The sequence below is a fragment of the Balaenoptera physalus genome, assembly GCF_965194825.1.
Source record: "Balaenoptera physalus genome assembly, chromosome: 3".
Lineage (NCBI taxonomy): Eukaryota > Metazoa > Chordata > Mammalia > Artiodactyla > Balaenopteridae > Balaenoptera > Balaenoptera physalus.
Window position 1 is genome coordinate 25,501,626 of NC_138890.1, and position 16,379 is coordinate 25,518,004.

Sequence of the window (16,379 nt, forward strand, 5' to 3'; positions counted from 1 at the left end):
CCATGCATGGGCGCCAGGAGGGAGAGCGGCTTCTACTGGATGTAACCCAATGGGTTAGAGCCGGTCCGCACTGGCTTTTACCCAATCTAGAAAGCAGCCAAGTGCCCAGACCTGCCCTCCACTCCTACAGTCTTATCTTATGACCAACAGAACAGAATGTTCCCTGTCCCCAAGATCAAACAAAGACATAGGAAAATGGTGGCCTGAGGGCATGGCCGTTAATATGCCAACAGATCGTGCCCTCAGGCAAGATGTTCCCATGGGCGAAAAATCCAATACAAAACTTCAAGATACAACTCATCTTTCTCCCTAAATTAACATCAACACCTGAACAAAGAGCCTACCTTAGAGTCCTTCCATCATCATCATCATCACCATCATCACCACGTGGGCTATCATTTATTGAGTACTTATACATACCACTCTGCATATACTACCTCATGTAATCCTTTCAAGTTAAGTATTATTTGTATTCCCATTATACAGATGAGGAAACTGAGGATCAGAGAGATGGAGTAATTTGGCCAAGTTCATTTAATTCAGCCCTTATGTTCTTTCCAACAACTGCCGTCCGTACAACAAGTTGCTAAATCCATGTAGAGTGGGATGTTTCATCAAAAATACTCACGAATGAGGGTTTTGTTTGGTTGGTTTGGTTTGGTTCCTGTTGTTTTCTATCACCCCGTGATGATTCCCCCATTCATGTAGCAACCAGGGTGTTCTACATTCTCTACCCCAAGATGACACCGCATAAAGAATCTTTTCCTGTTTTGACTTTCAAAAGTCTAGTCCCTTCAAGACCACAAAGGGCCTATTTGCAGAGACAGCACAAAAGACTTAGGCGAAGCTGTGATTAGGAAGAGCAAAGCTTCCCGCCAAATCCAGGTCAAGGTTCCCCAGACTCAGGAGAGGGAAGAGGGATGGAGGTGACTTAAGGGATGAGAGAAGGGGACCCTGTCTCCTACCGCTGGACTTGGCCCAAAGAGGATGGAGAGGAAGACAGAGGTCCCAAACGTCATTTATGTGTTGACGCTGTGTATTTTTGCTGTGACTTTTCACCTGTGGCAGCATTTACCTACTATTTCTCTTTAAATCAACTTTAAAATAACTCTTTTTTAAAACTTAGCTTCCTCCTAAGCAATAGTAGTCTTAAAAATCAGAGATTTGATGTGCTAATTGTATTTTTCTAGTACTCATGAAAATAAATACATAATAATTAACATTTTAAAAAATGCTTGTGCATCACCTAAATGCTAGCTCCACTTGGGGAAATGCTGTGTTAATGTTACCTCTCCCAGGGAACATCGTTTCACTTTCAGATCTGAGTCCTGGGGAACTGGGCATATGATGAGGGTTGCCCTGGGCAACCATGAGGAAAATCTGGGCCAGGGTAGGGTAGGTACTGAAGATGGTAAGACAAAAGTTGACAAGGAAAAGGGAAGGAAGAAAAAGCTGACAGCCCTAGAGACAGCCACAGCACTCGCCAAAGCACCATGCTCGGTAAGACCACTGGTTTGTGACATTCTGGGAAATAAAACACCTTCCAAATATTCCCTGGGTACGTACCTGAGTTTACTGTCACGAGCACACCCTGACCTTTGAATCTCATAGATAGCAAATGACCTGAGTTGTGGCTCCCTTCTGGAAAATAATAAGAACTTGCCCCCAACTGAGTGATTTGGTTTTGCTCTGTCTACAAACCCACATGCCCACAGGGGCCAGGGAGACCATGAGTGAAATGGGCCTGGTATCAAAAAAGCCACATTGCAAGCAGGATGAGAAATGGCCACTAATGCTTGACCTCAGAAAACGGCAGGCAAGAGGGAATGGTGGGGTCTGTGGAGAACTGGGGAGCAGGCATCAGCTTTGCCTCAGTGCCAGACAATTGCTTCATGCCCAGACAGGGACTCACTTTGGCCAGATGTTCAGATTTTTTAAGGTAAGCTAGAAAAAGATATTGTTATGTGTATGCTCTTAATTTTTTTTCTGTTTTTTGGCCACGCTGCGCGGCACACAGGATCTTAGCTCCCTGACTAGGGATCGAACCCGTGCCCCCTGCAGTGGAAGCGCAGTGTCTTAACCACCGGACCGCCAGTCCCATGCTCTTAATTTTTAAGTGTTGACAATCCGAATCAAAAGAACAGAACTCTCTGGCAAACACTATGTGGATCAAATTTGGTCCAGCGGCATCCAGTTGTAGCCTCTGTGTTTGGACCGTGAATGCAGGGACCACAGCTTACTTCCCTCTGGAGAGAAAACTTTACACATCTGTCCTCATGGTCCCAATAGCACCTGTGGGGGGAAGAGGGGCTGGTAATCCCCAGGGTGCAGAGGCAGTGATGTGGCACTGCAATTAGGACAACAGGCCCCAGTGCCTGGGTTCCTCAGCTGTGTGACCTTGGGCAAGTTACTTCATCTCTCTGTGCCCCAGTTTCTTCATCTATAAAGCAGTTCAAAGATAATGGTAGGGTGTTGGGAGGGGAAGTTAAATGAGATTATATGTGTCCCCCACCAGGCACATATAATAGTAAACATTAAAAAAAATTGGTTCTTGATAAGTGACTTGCCTAAGGTCACACGGCTCTTATACGAAAAGCCCAGGTTGGCTGACTCCAAAACATGCTCTTTCTACCAGACCACACGTCTCCCTGTCACGTGAACAGCAAATTACATCATCTGCAAACCCCTGGCCAGTTTAACATTGTGCCCAAATAAAACTTCCTAGCAAGTTACTCTGACACATTTAGTGATATGCGTAGTCACTATTTCACAGCCTGGGAATTCAGCTCAGGTGAAAGCTCTGTGGAGCCACGGGAAGAGCTCAGAGCATGAAGCCACACAGGCCTGGATCCAGACCCAGGCCACAGGACCTCCCCTCTCTAAGCCTCAGTATCCCCCTCTGAAAAATGGGTGTAATGGTTATAATAGCTACCCCACTGAGCTGCAGGGAGGTCTCAAATAACATGACGGCAAACTGCAGAAACTGAGAAGTACCTCACAACCGCTAGCATGGTAGCTGATGTCTATAATTATTTAACTATCACATGGTAACAGAGTAAGCATTTCTGGGTTTGGCTGGACAAGGCCAGGCTGCAGCAGAGGAGCCCAAGAAGTGGCTCTGGGCACTCTTGGACCAAAGGTTGGAGGGAAACTCAGGAGAGGTCTACATCCATTGCCAGGAGGTTGAGAAATCAAATTGGATGGGAATCAGGGTGGGGAAAAATTACTTCTCCTCAATAAAGAATAGAGGAGCCTAGGCCTCTGACTTCCAAATGGGGAATACAGAGTAGTCACCTGGCCATTGTTATTTAATAAATTAATTAACTGCTAAGGAAGAAAGTGTGGAAATAAAAGACTAAAATAGATATGCCATTGAAAAACTCAATATCTAAAAATAGTGTGCTTAAGATGCGTGCATTTATTGTATGTTCAAAAAAACTGTAAGCAAAGAGTGAGGGCTAGATAACAACACACATGCTGAAGTATGCTAGGTTTGTGTACGGCTTTCTGAAACTTACTCTGAAATGCACCCCAAAATTATTGATGGATGTAGAAGGAAGGGCTAGATGGAGAATACATGATCAAAACAAGTAGAGTAAAATATTAATGCACATAGAATCTAAGTAGTAGGTATACGAGTGTTCCCTATAAAATTCCTTCAACTTTTCTGCATTGTTTGAAAATCTCTTATAAAAAGATTTTCGAAAAATAGTTTAAATGACAAGAAAAAAATAGTTACACTATAATGTTAAGCAGGAAAAGCAAACCACGTGACTTCAATTATATGACACAGCTCCTCTACCACCATGATGCGACTTAAGGCATTTTAGAAAAGACCCCCTTTTGAAAAAAAAAAAAAAAAAATCTCGGCTGAAGTATTATCATTGGAGATTCATCTGCAGCTCAAAGGCTTCTGACCTTCCAGAATCCTCTTTTATGTTTAGGGAGTCCTTAAAGAAAATATTCCTTAAGTTATCGACCTACATCTAAGAGGGAGAGAAATTGACAAGCAGCTGAGAGTGAAATAGATTTGGGGAGTAGCCAGGTAAGAGGCGACCCCTACAGAGATGGGAGCAAATGGGGTCCGGTGAGGACAAACCCCTCTGTGGAACATGGTCTTCTCCCAGCTGCATCATAACATTTGCCATATTATGTCTTACAAATAGAGAAATTGAGGCACAAGGATGAAAGGAGACCTACCTCGGGTCACAGAACGCTTCATAAATATGAAAGGTGGCAGCAACATCTTCACCATCTCAGCCACGGGGTCTGCTTTACCCAGTGCACCTGCCCTAGAGAACAGGAAGTCGGAAGCCGGGAGCCGATGTGCTTAGGTGAGGTGGCGAAACCATCGCCAGAACTGCATGCACGGGCCTCCTCGGGGGCCCCCATTTCATCCCACTACTTCCAGGTGGGCAAGCACCACTCTGAAATCTTTCTGCCACCATATTCACCTGTCACCTTCCTGAGGAAGAAACCTGCAGGCGTGGGGGCATCGTGGGAGGGGAGGGGAGGGACACCTGTTTTCTCAGCAGGTCTGACCCCTGAGTGAGATGACCAGAGCCTCTCCACATGACCCGCTGAAGACACTCCGATGAGAAGTCAGCTTGGAGACCTCAATTCCTGAAAACGCTAGTCGAACCGCCTCTTAACTTGGCTAGTCACTCAAGCATAGAATTACTCAGAACATCTTCGCCCATTAAACTGCCCCCATTTTTTTTTTTCTTTACAAAATCTGGCTGCTCTTCCCAAAATGTTTTGACTGGAAATTTTTGAAATGCCTGGAATATATTTATATGCAGTTCTTTGAAACAAGGGTGATTTCAACCACCGCTTTGCTCAGAGAGCTTGCCCTACTCTGCACTGCAGTGTGGAGCGAAGGCCTGGAGTCAAAGCCTCACAGGTCATAAAGCTCAAACTACAGTAACGCCATCCGGAGGCCAGAGACACAAAGCAAGCATGTCACTCACCTCTGACCAATGGCAGGGGCCTCCGGAGACTGGGTTCAATCTAAGAAAATAACCACTGAGGCAGAAGAGGTGAAAGGCGCTGCGTTTGGGGACAACTAAGAATCTTTCCAATGAAAGTTCAGCATCATCCCATTGACAAGCATTTATTGAGCATCTATTATGTTGGAGATTCAACCAGAGAGCAAGAGAAGATGTGCATAACCAGAGCCATGCTGGGTGGTAGAGAAGACCATGACTATATGGGGGCTGGAGAGCCCAGGTGCAAAGCAGAAAGGAGGTCGGTTTGGGCTGCAATTAATAACCAGGACAAACCCACTTTGCAGCCCAGTTCACAAGCTTCCCTTCCGGGGTCCTCACAGTGGCTATATGACAGCTTCCCACAATCCATTTTGCTCACCTGAGGTTATCACCTCCCTGAGAAACCTTCTGTCCTAACCACTCCAAGACACTCAGCATCCACACCCCTAACTCAGCAAACAGCACTCTGGGTTCTTCCCAAGAATTCCGCCAGTTTGCCAGCTGCATGGACATCTGTGGGACCCCTTTAGAAAAGATGTCCCCAAATCTCTTGATTATGACACTATGTCCAATTGGCCCACTCTTCTCCACAGAGCAGGGAAGAGGCCAGCTTGCAAGAGGTGGTTTCGCTTAGCCCAGCCTCTCTACCACCTAAGATGTGAGCTGTGATTCTCTGGAGTCTGGGAAGGATGTATTTGGACTTCTTGGAACACAGCAGGCTCCCTGGCTTCTTGAACTTAATGAGGAGTGAGACGCTTTGCTTTGATCTCTGCCCCAAGCCATAGAAGATCAAAATACTCTGGATTTGTATTTACGTAGGTAGCTCCATTTTTAGGCAAAATTGCACAGAGGGACTTAACCAGTGTTGGCACCCCCCAGGTGTAGTATCCCTCCGCTGCCCACACCCAGCCTTGTAAGTCTGTGCCTTGGCTCTTCAGCCCCAAAGCAGGACATTAAAGGCTTATTGAGCTGCATCTTTAATAATATTTTTTTTAATGTTTAAGAACCGCCATAAAAATCCATTGGATGGCATTTTTTTTTCCACTTTGGCAAAACTAGAGTCATAGTCTATGTTATTACAAAGTCAACCACAAGAGAAGAAAGTCAGCCAGTCACAATTTAGAAAATCACATTCCATTAGCACTGGAAGGGCATAATAGCCGAGCAAAGATGTGTCCAGTCACATCTGTCTTTTTCCATAGACACTGCTCCCCCCAGGCCACTATTGAGCAATTTGTCCCCTTTCCAAGCAGCCTCTGCGTGCTGGAGACTGACCTGAAGTGATTCTCTGTTTTCTCAAACCTACAGACAGAGAGGCCTTAGACTTAACATAATTTGAGAAACCCCAAAGGAAGACCCCTTGACACTCCCCCACCCTGCTCTGCCAATTTAGAGATTCATTGGAGGTTCTGTTAACTCCAAAAAATCCCTTATAAATGTAAGCTGCTCCTGGAAGAGATAATGCATTAAAACACATAGCCATTCACACTTTAGTATGATGTTTTCTGATAATAGCTATTATTTATTGAGCATCTATATGCCTGGGCCAGGCATTGAAGCAGGACCTTTAGACAGTCACTTTATCAGATTTTGAAGGAATTAAACATTGTAAAATTTTGGTGAGGGAAAGTTTGGACATGTCTGATTAGCAAGTGGTTAGGATGGAGGTGTTAAGTATATGGACAAGATTGACACCACATAGAGAGATAGAAGGCCAAGGGGGAAGTCATGAACTCTAATGGAGAACTCAAGATAGGCTTCAGAGGTGATGTTTCAGTGGGATTTTGAAGGATGAGAAGCAGTTCATCAGGTAGCCAAGGTGAAGAAGGGAATTCTTGTAGAGGGAATAAACATGGGAAAGGGGTACAGGTATATAAAATAACATTATGTCTCTCTATCATCTATCTATCTCTGTCTGAGTTCCAGCAGGAACACTCAAATAAGAGAATTCAAGAAGGATTTAGCAAACAGACTATTGACAAAAGTGTGGACAAGATACAGGAAAACCACAAAAGGTAGTGAGGGATTCCAGGTGCTGTACCACCCCTGGACCCAAAAGGATGAAGGAAGGCAGCAGTTACCCAGATGCAGAAAGAGAAAACTATGTAGAGAAGCCCACCTTAAGAGGATGCGAGACTTCTAAGTCACGCAGCCAGCCTGAGCTGACCTCACAGGGGGGGAGCCAGAGGAATAAATCCCCCCACCTCTCTCTCCCCTTCCCCTACCCCCAGAGCTGCTGTGGGGCTCCCCATAGGCCCACACCAGCAGGAAGCCAGAGGGCGAGGCAGGGGAGCCTGGATGAGGCACCCCTAGCGGTCTGACTCCTGGGGCTCAGAGCTGGGCAGAGCAGGGTGCAGGGGGCTCTGGGATGGGGACAACTAGAAAGCACCCAAAAGAATGTATGAGATGTGGCTGGAACATGGAGTATGGGGGACGGAGGGGGGCGTGACAGAGGGACACGGAGCAGAAATGCGACTGCAATGGAGCTTGTCTGTCAGGCTAAGAGTGAACGGGAACCATGGACCTGACGTGGTCATAGAGACCCTGGCCACCGCTGGGCCCTGGGAACAGGCTTCCATCAGAAGGCACCTGGCAGCCAATGACTCCTGAGCTGAGCCAACACCTTCCTGAGCTTCCCAGGCTGCCCTCTGGAAGCGACCCCAGCCAGCCTTGTCTCTTGGAGCCCGTGACACCGCAAACCAGAGCCTGGGAACACAGAGGGGTGCCGGCTGCCAGTGGCTACCGAGAGCGCAGCCCGTAACATCTTGGACCAGTTAAAACTAGTCTATCTCTTTTATTTATATTCCATTCCACCTTTTCCCCCTCCTCGTGTGGAAAGAGAGCCCGGGGATCAGGAGCTCTGAGGAGCAGTTTTCCCAGAAAGACAAGAAATGCCTGTCCACTCCCCCCAAGGGGCTGCTCCAGGCGGCCAGCCGGGAAGCCCGGTCAGTCCTGCCCTGTCAGGCCTCAGGAAACTGACAAGTGCCAGCCCCTCTCATCTGGGAAACATTAAAAGCAATCTCTAAAGTGATTCATTAAAAGTCCTCCGGTGGCAGAAGACCATCACCCAGATGTGAAAATAAACACAGAGGGAAATTCCAGCATCAGAATGGTTTCAAGTCTTTAAACAAATGCGTGGCTATTTCAGGGAAGGGAAGAGTCTTTTGACTGTCTTTCCAAACCCCCAGAATCCGATTCAGACTCTCTCCATCCAGCAGGCCAGGCAAATTCCTACAATGCCAAACACAGAAAACTGTGAAAACACTCACTTGACTCCCTGGGGCCCTGCCCACTTGAAATTCCCAGCGTCCCACCAGCCAAGGCCAGTCGCCCAAGCTTACCAAGCTTCTGGCGGTGCAGCCTTCGGCTCAGCCTTTGTAAAGCGCCGGAAATTAAACCCGAAGCAATTGGTCCATTCTGCCCTGAAAAAAAAATCAGCATAGAAAATAAATGGAGACTAAATCAGTATCAGGCAAAACTGAGAGTGTGTATACACTGATAAAACATAGTAAAAATGAAAGAAAATAGGAGTACATTGGGGCACAGATCACATGTTATCATGTCTATTGTCTGGCAGAGTGAGTGGCACATGGTAGGTGTTTGATAAACATGTCAGGAAAGAGAGAAGGAGGGAAGGAGGGAAGGAAGGAAGGAAGGGGGAAGGAAGGAAGGAAGGAAGGGGAGGGAGGGAGGGAAGGAAGGAGGAAGGGAGGGAGGGAGGGAGGGAAGGAAGGAGGAAGGGAGGGAGGAAGGGAGGGAAGGAGGGAAGGAAGGAAGGAAGGAAGGGGGGAGAAAAGGGGGAGGGAGGGAGGGAAGGAAGGAAGGAAGAAAGGAAAGAAGGAAGGAAGGGGGGAAGGAAGGAAGGAAGGAAGGGGGGAAGGAAGGGGGGAGGGAGGGAGGGAAGGAGGGAGGGAAAGAAGGAAGCCCACGTGCAAAGATAATTAAAGAGGTAATACTACAGTTTAAAAGTATAACAGGGGGCTTCCCTGGTGGCGCAGTGGTTGAGAATCTGCCTGCCAATGCAGGGGACACGGGTTCGTGCCCTGGTCTGGGAAGATCCCACATGCCGCGGAGCAGCTGGGCCCGTGAGCTGCAATTGCTGAGCCTGCGCGTCTGGAGCCTGTGCTCCGCAACAAGAGAGGCCACGATAGTGAGAGGCCCGCGCACAGAAACGAAGACCCAACACAGCCATAAATAATAAATAAAAATAAAAATTAAAAAAAAATTATAAAAAAAAAGTATAACAGATTCAGCATTGTTTAATTATTACACTTAATAACTCACATATATAATGTATATGTACCATACATAGCATGATAATACAACTTATAATTCTTAGTAATACAGGCAACAAAAGCAAAAATAGATAAGACTACATCAAACTTAAAAACATTTATACGTCAAAGGATATAAACAACAGAGTTAAAAGGCAACCTAGGGATGGAAGAACATATTTGCAAATCATACATCTAATGAGAGTTAATACCCAGAATATATAAAGAACTCTTACAACTCAACAAAAACATCAAATAAGTTGATTAAAAAATGGGCAAAGGACTTGAATAGATACTCTGCAACAATATGCAAATGGAACACAAGCACATGGAAAGATATTAACACCACTAATTATCAGAGAAATGCAAATCAAAATCATAAGATATCACCTCACACCCATGAGGATGGTATTATTTGTTAAAATAATATATGTGTATGTATAACTAAATCACTTTGCTGTACACCTGAAATGAACATAACATTGTTAATCAACTATACGCCAATATAAAATAAAAATTAAAAAAATAAAGCGTATCCAAGCCATGTTTATCATTAAAAACAAAACAAAACAAAACCCTCCCTATTTCTTCCTCCAGCCTGGGGCAACCACCAGTCTCCTTTCTGTCTCTAAGAATCTGACTACGCTAAGTGCCTCATATAAGTGGAATCATACAGTATTTGCCCTTTTGTGTCTGGTTTATTTCACGTAGCATAATGTCTTCAAGGTCCATCCATATTGTGGCATATATCAGAATGTCCTTCCCTTTTAAGGCTGAATAATATTCCATTGCATGTATATACTACATTTCCCTTACCCATTCGTCCATTGATAGACACTTGGGCTACTTCCACCTTTTGGCTAATGAGAATAATGCCGCTATGAACATGGCTGTGCAAGTATCTTTTGGAGTCCCAGCTTTTGATTCTTTGGGGTATATACCACTGGGATTTCTTTTTAGTGATGAAATTTCCCCTGAAAGCTGGAGGGTGGAGCGGGGAGAACCCAGCATTTGCTGAGACTGGGTAAATGATCTAGCTGTCAGATGGTGGAAAACACAGCAATTGTGAACTTACTCATATTTAGATTAGACTTCTAACTCTACCGTGAGTACAGACAATTATGAATCTGTGGAAACCCCACTCGTCATCACAGCCAGCTGCACATTCCCAGGGAAGATCAGTGCAAAGGGGAGAGTTTGGAAACCTGAGAGACCAGGGTTCAAATCTCAGGAGGAGCCCTTATTGGCTATATGGCTCGAGCAGGCCAGAGACCCAACACCCAAAACATGAAGGTGATAAAATGCTCTTCACATAGTTGACGTGAAGACTAGTGAGAAAGTATACACAGTGCTGGTGTGTTGTAAGCACTCAATAAACACTGTGTTTCCTCCACTCTGAGGTACCTCCCCTTTTTTTTCAATGTCACATTCTACAATTACATTTCCTAATTCAGGGTGTGCTTTACCAGATACCAGCTTTATCATTGCCTGTGAATGGAGTGAACTCAGCCAAACTGCTCTGGAGAAATCATAGAATTTTGCCAAGAAGAAGCTGGTGTAAAAGACCCCAAGGTGAGAATGCCCAGCACTCAGGGCTGGCATGTTCACCTGTCAAAGGTCCCTGTTCACCTCAGATGAAAGAAGAGTTTCCAAAGAGTAAGTCCTCGGCCAGTGCTATGTAGCAAAACTGTGAGTCACGTGGCTGAGGAACAGACCCAACAGTGGAGCAAAAGGGTTGAGGATGAAGGTTCTGGAATTAGCAGTCCTGGGTGTGACCCTAAGAAAGTCACTTCATTTCTCCAAACCTCAGCTTCCTCATCTGTAAAATGGAGCCAATAATAGTGTGCCTCCTAGGGTGGCTGTGAGGAGTAAGAGGTGGGTAGTGTTGTAACGTGCATGGCACAGAGCCCACACTGGGCAGCTGTGGAACCCAGATGAGATGAACCAGGTCCCCTCTCCCCTCACTCCTCAGGCATTTCTGCAGGAAAGGGGGTTTAATGGGAAGTGTGCTCTCTGCTCTGCCCCTTCTCCAAACTGTACCATCAGCACCCTCCACATTTTCTTTCATCACCCTTAAGCCCTTGATCATAAAGTTTACGAGAAGTAAACAGTAGCTCATCTACCCGTCCATCTATCCACCCACCCATCCATCCATCCATCCATCCATCCATCCATCCACTCATCCATCCATCCACCCGTTCATCCATGTACTCGTCCAACATTGATTGAGTGCCTGCCCTATGCCAAGCCTGACATAGCCATTGGGAACCAAAAGATGAATAGAACAGGCGTCTTCTCTACAGGAAATCACAGTGGAAGTGGGGGAGGAAAAAAAGTAACGACAAGAACAGCAAACACTTATTTAGGGCTACGTGCTAGGCGCGGCTTCAAGTGCCTTTGCATAATACATTTAATTCTCCCAACAGGCCTATGATTTTTAATAAAGCTGGTAGCAGAGCTGGAATTTGAGCTTGAGCCCTCTGGCTGCAGAGTCCATGCTTCCAACTAGACTGAGAGTCAAAAAACTTTAACATCAGGTCTGGTACAGACACCAACACATCAGGACAAATGTCAGTGATTTTGTGACGCTCTCAAATGCCAGCCAAAAACCAGCCAGCCCTCCTTGAACCGCTTCTAACCTCCAGACTGTAGGACCCTAACGCTAATGGAGTCTTGGGCAGAGGTCACGGGATCGGGCTTGGGGGTGTGAAGGAGGGTGTCCAACAGCTCCCCAGAATCAGCAGGCAGCCAAGTGCTTGTGGCGCTTGAACGCCCTGAAGGTTGATGAGTGGTGAACATGTAAATTACACTCCATCCCTCACGATTCACTGAGCATTATTCTCACACACATCGGCTCATTTAACCTTCAAGAGAGCCCTGTGAAGGAGATCTAATTGCTGTCCCCACTTCACAAAGGAGCAACCTGAGGCTCAGTGTCCCCAAGCAGGGGACACCCAGCACACCTGTCGAAGGCCCTTGTTCAGCTCAGATGAAAGAATTATTTCCAAAAAGAACATCTTTGGCCCAATTCTACATGCTTGCCAAAAGCAAAGGAGTTGGACCTGCATTCAGTTTCTTTGCCTCCCACCAATAACCAGCCAGATGTCAGGGGGTCCCTTCCTTTATTCTCTGCCCTGCTGTCCCCTCCTCAAGGCGTCACTCTGACTGCACTTCTAAAACATCACCCCATCGCTCGCCACTGCCTGTCCCCGTTGCATTTTTCTTCAGGACACTATGGTTATCTGGTATCATAGTAGACTTATTTGCTTAGTGTTTGTTTCTCCCCAGCTAGACTGTAAGCTCCATGAGGGCAGGAAATTTGTCCATTTTACTCTTCACTGTATCCTCAACACCTAGAACACAACCTTAGTGCATTGAAGATGGTCAATGTGGTTTAGTTCAATGACTGAATAAACATATGAATGGAGGTGGGTTGGAGAATTACCCCTTGTCTAGGAAACCAGAACACAAGGGCCAGAAATTCACCTGAGCCCCCTGTCCCACCTCTGGGTCTAAGGTTCCCCCCAACCCCAGACTTGGCCTCAGGGCTAATAGGAACACTTGGCCCCTTGTCCTCCCTCTCCCAGTCTTCTTCCCTTTCAAGGACACTCTCCTAGGTGTCATGCCCATAAGGGGCCCTTTTAGATGACACCCCACAGCCTCACTCCAGGTCTTTCTTGCTCACCCATTGCCTCACACATATGCATACTCCCCTATTTCCAAACCAAATCAGTACCAGACTCAGTTCATTTTGTCAAGTATCTTGAAATACTGTAAACTCATTCCTGTGAAGGTACTGATGAATGATAACAGGTGTGATATTTAAAGGGGGCCTTCTATTTGGATAGTATAGTAACACACTAGAGTGACTCATCATAGGAGTATCCAGTATCCTGGAAACTTAATATGCCTCATCATATACAGAATATTACCTGAGGATGACATTCATTCATTCATTTCTTCATTTGGTATCCCAGCCAACATTTACTGAGTGCCTTGTACCTGCCAGGAAACGTCATGTGTGCTGAGAACACAACAGTGAGCGAGACAGTCGAGGTCCCTGATCTCAGAAAATCCACCGTGTAGCTGAGGAGACGGAGCTGTAAGCAAAGACCTTGCCAAGGAGTTTTCATTCTCATTCTTAGGATTATAATAAAGGGTGGAAACTCATGCAGGGATCAAGGCAGTCAGGAAGGCCTGCGGGGAAACTGCAGTCTCTGCTGGCCACTGATGGGTGACTGGGAGCTCGCCAGGCAGCAGAGGGCACGCAAGCACTCTGGTACCTGCAATTGTGCAGAGTCTGAAACGGCACAAGCAAGGCTGGCCCTGGGCCCACTCATTTCATGAGACCCTTAAAAGGGGCTGAAGCTCAGCACAGCCAAGGCATTTGTGCCAAGCAGTAGGTAAAAGCAACAGGGCAGGGTGTCCTTGGGACTGAGTAGATGGCAGCAGTTATGTCCCTCCCTTTGGAATGTTAGAAATAGAGTCTGTGTTCCTGGGGTTCTCGGTTCCCTGTGAAATTGCCCAAGTTGAGGATCGTGACGACACAGGAGGCAAATCGGCTGTCTCTGCGCACAATCTGCAGTGTCTCCCTGACCCTGGCATATCCAAGGAGCTGTCTCAATATTCAGCTGCCCTTTCCCCTGCCTGTCAAGGGAAAGAAAGCCTTCAGCATTAACCGTGACAACGATGGGTGACCTGAGAGTTTTCTTTGACCTGCCACCTAAGGTAAGTGGCTTTTTGCAAAGATCCCAAGACTTTGCTTTTAATTCAGCTCAAACCCAAGTTTCCCTCCCAGGCACTATCTCCAATGTGCTGGGTTGCCCAGTGAAAAGAATCATAGCCCTTTCCTTTTCTGGCTTTCTCTGATGCAACAAGCCTCCAGCAACCGTCAGAAAAGAGGGCAAGTAACATCCGTGGTGGAGACAAGCCTATGAAATTAGTTCAAACATACAGCGAGGCACTGTACTTACTGCAGAGAGACACATGCTGTTCCGTGGACACAGGCCTATTCGTGAATCACCAGGCATAATGGGGCATTGTTGAAAGTGTTGGAAACATGAGAATTTCCTCACTGCCCAGCTTAGGTAATGTTGGAGTTACATTTGCCTCCAGAAATGAAGTCAGAGAGACTCGGCCCAACTCCCAATTGCCAGGCCCAAACCGTGGGGCCACCATGATTTTAGGCTGACTTGTGTTCATAGGAGTCACCCCAGGTTGTGTTTAAGGATCGACTTCTCATCTGCATACACAAGAGAAGTGAGTGCTTTGACAAAAGACGTGCACGGAATTCTGGCCAGAGGGTCCTAGGCCAGGGGGAAGGCTATTTTAAAGACACACACACACACAACAGGGTTCTGTCCTATCAGATAGATTGGTGGGAAGAGGAAAAACTTGCCTATGATTTGGTGTGAGGAAGGGATATGGCAGGCATGCAGGCAACAATCTATCTAGAATAATATATCATAGCTCTCATTTCTTGAGTATATTATGGGCCAGGCACCGTTCAGTGCTGTATGTGTATGACTTCATTTCTTCCCACATCCCTAAGATCCAAGTGGGTCCTGCCAACCTCGTTCACAGAAGGAACTGAGAGGTGACAGAACACGCCTATGTCACAGAGCCAGTGATTCGCACACCTGGGATTTGAACTCAAGTCTGAGGGTTACTAGGGGTGGTGCCCTTTCTTAACCACTATACTATGCCACATGATGAAATTTAGGGGGAGGAAATTTGGTGGCTGAGTGTCATTTAATTGCTGGGAGAGTGGCATTTTCTTAGCCCTGGATAAGGGGTGGCACCGGGATCCAGTTGCACAGTCCCAGACCCTGAGCTCCTGTCTCCCATGATCCTTTGCACCTGTTTCTATCACAGCCCTGTCACACAGCTCAACACCAAGATGGCTTGTTAGAACACTGTCTCCCCACTAGATCCAAGTCCCCCAGAACAGGCACTCCATTGTATTCTCTGCATCTGCCACAACACCTGGAGCTGGGCTCACACTCCAAACATTTTTGTGGGTCCACATGAATGGATGAATAGAGGGTCACCCACATGCATGAATAATTCAGACAAACTGGGCTTGAGTCCAAGCTCAGTCACTGGCTGGCTGGATGGCCTTGAGCATGTCACCAGGCCTCAGTTTTCTCATCTGTGCCATTGAGAGGTTCAATTACAACTGTATCTACAAAATGAGAGACAGATCCCACAGGTGGAATGCAAAAATGAAAGTTCTTTGTTTTTATTATTTTATTTAAATTGATATTTATTTTCTCCATAGAAAAATATAACTAGTTCTTCAAGCCTCTGAAGTTTTCTTTTAAAATAAGACTAAGTAAAAAAAATAATAATAATAAGTAGATCATCTTAAGAGTCTATTCAATCTTGGACCCCATCCAGGTCTCTCTGTGTCATGTGCACACCACACCACTCTTTCCCATGTCTGCCCTCCAGCCCAAGGACCCTCCTGTGGTCTAGGGTGGAGAGAGGTCCTGAGGCTTTTCCTTGATCTTCATTCTAATCCTATGTTACAGAGAAATTGTGCCTGTTCCCCTCAGGCCCCTACTCTTGATTCACAAAGGCCCATTTTGGTTGTCTCACCACTGGACATGGATTCAGGCTGGAGAGCAAGTAGTTAAAATTGGGTTCGGGAAGCAGCCCACCCGAGCTTGAATCTCACCACATTCTAGCTATGTAACTCAGTCTGGTTTCTTAACCTGTCTGTGCTGAATCCCTTCCTCTGTAACCTGGAGGTCCTAGTGGCAGTTATCGTGTGAGGAGTCAATGAATTCACAGACATATGGCTCCCAGAACAGGGTTTGGCATGTGGAAAGCAAATAATTTTAAAATTTGTTTGGAAACACAAAAGGTCCCAAGTAGCCAAAACAATCTTGAGAAAGAAGAACAGAGCTGGAAGAATCATGCTCCCTGACTTCAGACTATACTACAAAGCTACAGTCATCAAAACAGTATGGTAATGGCACAAAAAAACAGACAGATCAGTGAAACAGTATAGAAAGCCCAGAAATAAACCCACACACTTATGGTCAATTAATCTATGACAAAAAAGTCAAGAATATACAATGGAGAAAAGACAGTCTCTTCAATAAGTGGTGCT

The 16,379-nt window shown here is 46.1% G+C and overlaps 1 long non-coding RNA gene across 7 annotated transcripts in view; it reads right to left on the bottom strand.

Annotated features, from left to right (window-relative positions):
* Positions 1 to 16,379, bottom strand: part of LOC309658243 — a 162,381-nt gene that overhangs the window by 18,647 nt on the left and 127,355 nt on the right. For 5 of the 7 annotated variants that reach the window (XR_014262124.1, XR_014262126.1, XR_014262127.1 and 2 more), the window contains 2 exons: positions 8,330 to 8,410; positions 4,201 to 8,219 (listed from right to left, as the gene is read on the bottom strand). This is a non-coding gene — a long non-coding RNA (uncharacterized lncRNA). Of the gene's footprint in view, positions 1 to 4,200; positions 8,242 to 8,329; positions 8,411 to 16,379 lie in introns of all 7 variants that reach the window. The other 2 variants (XR_014262125.1, XR_014262130.1) reach the window with 1 other exon arrangement.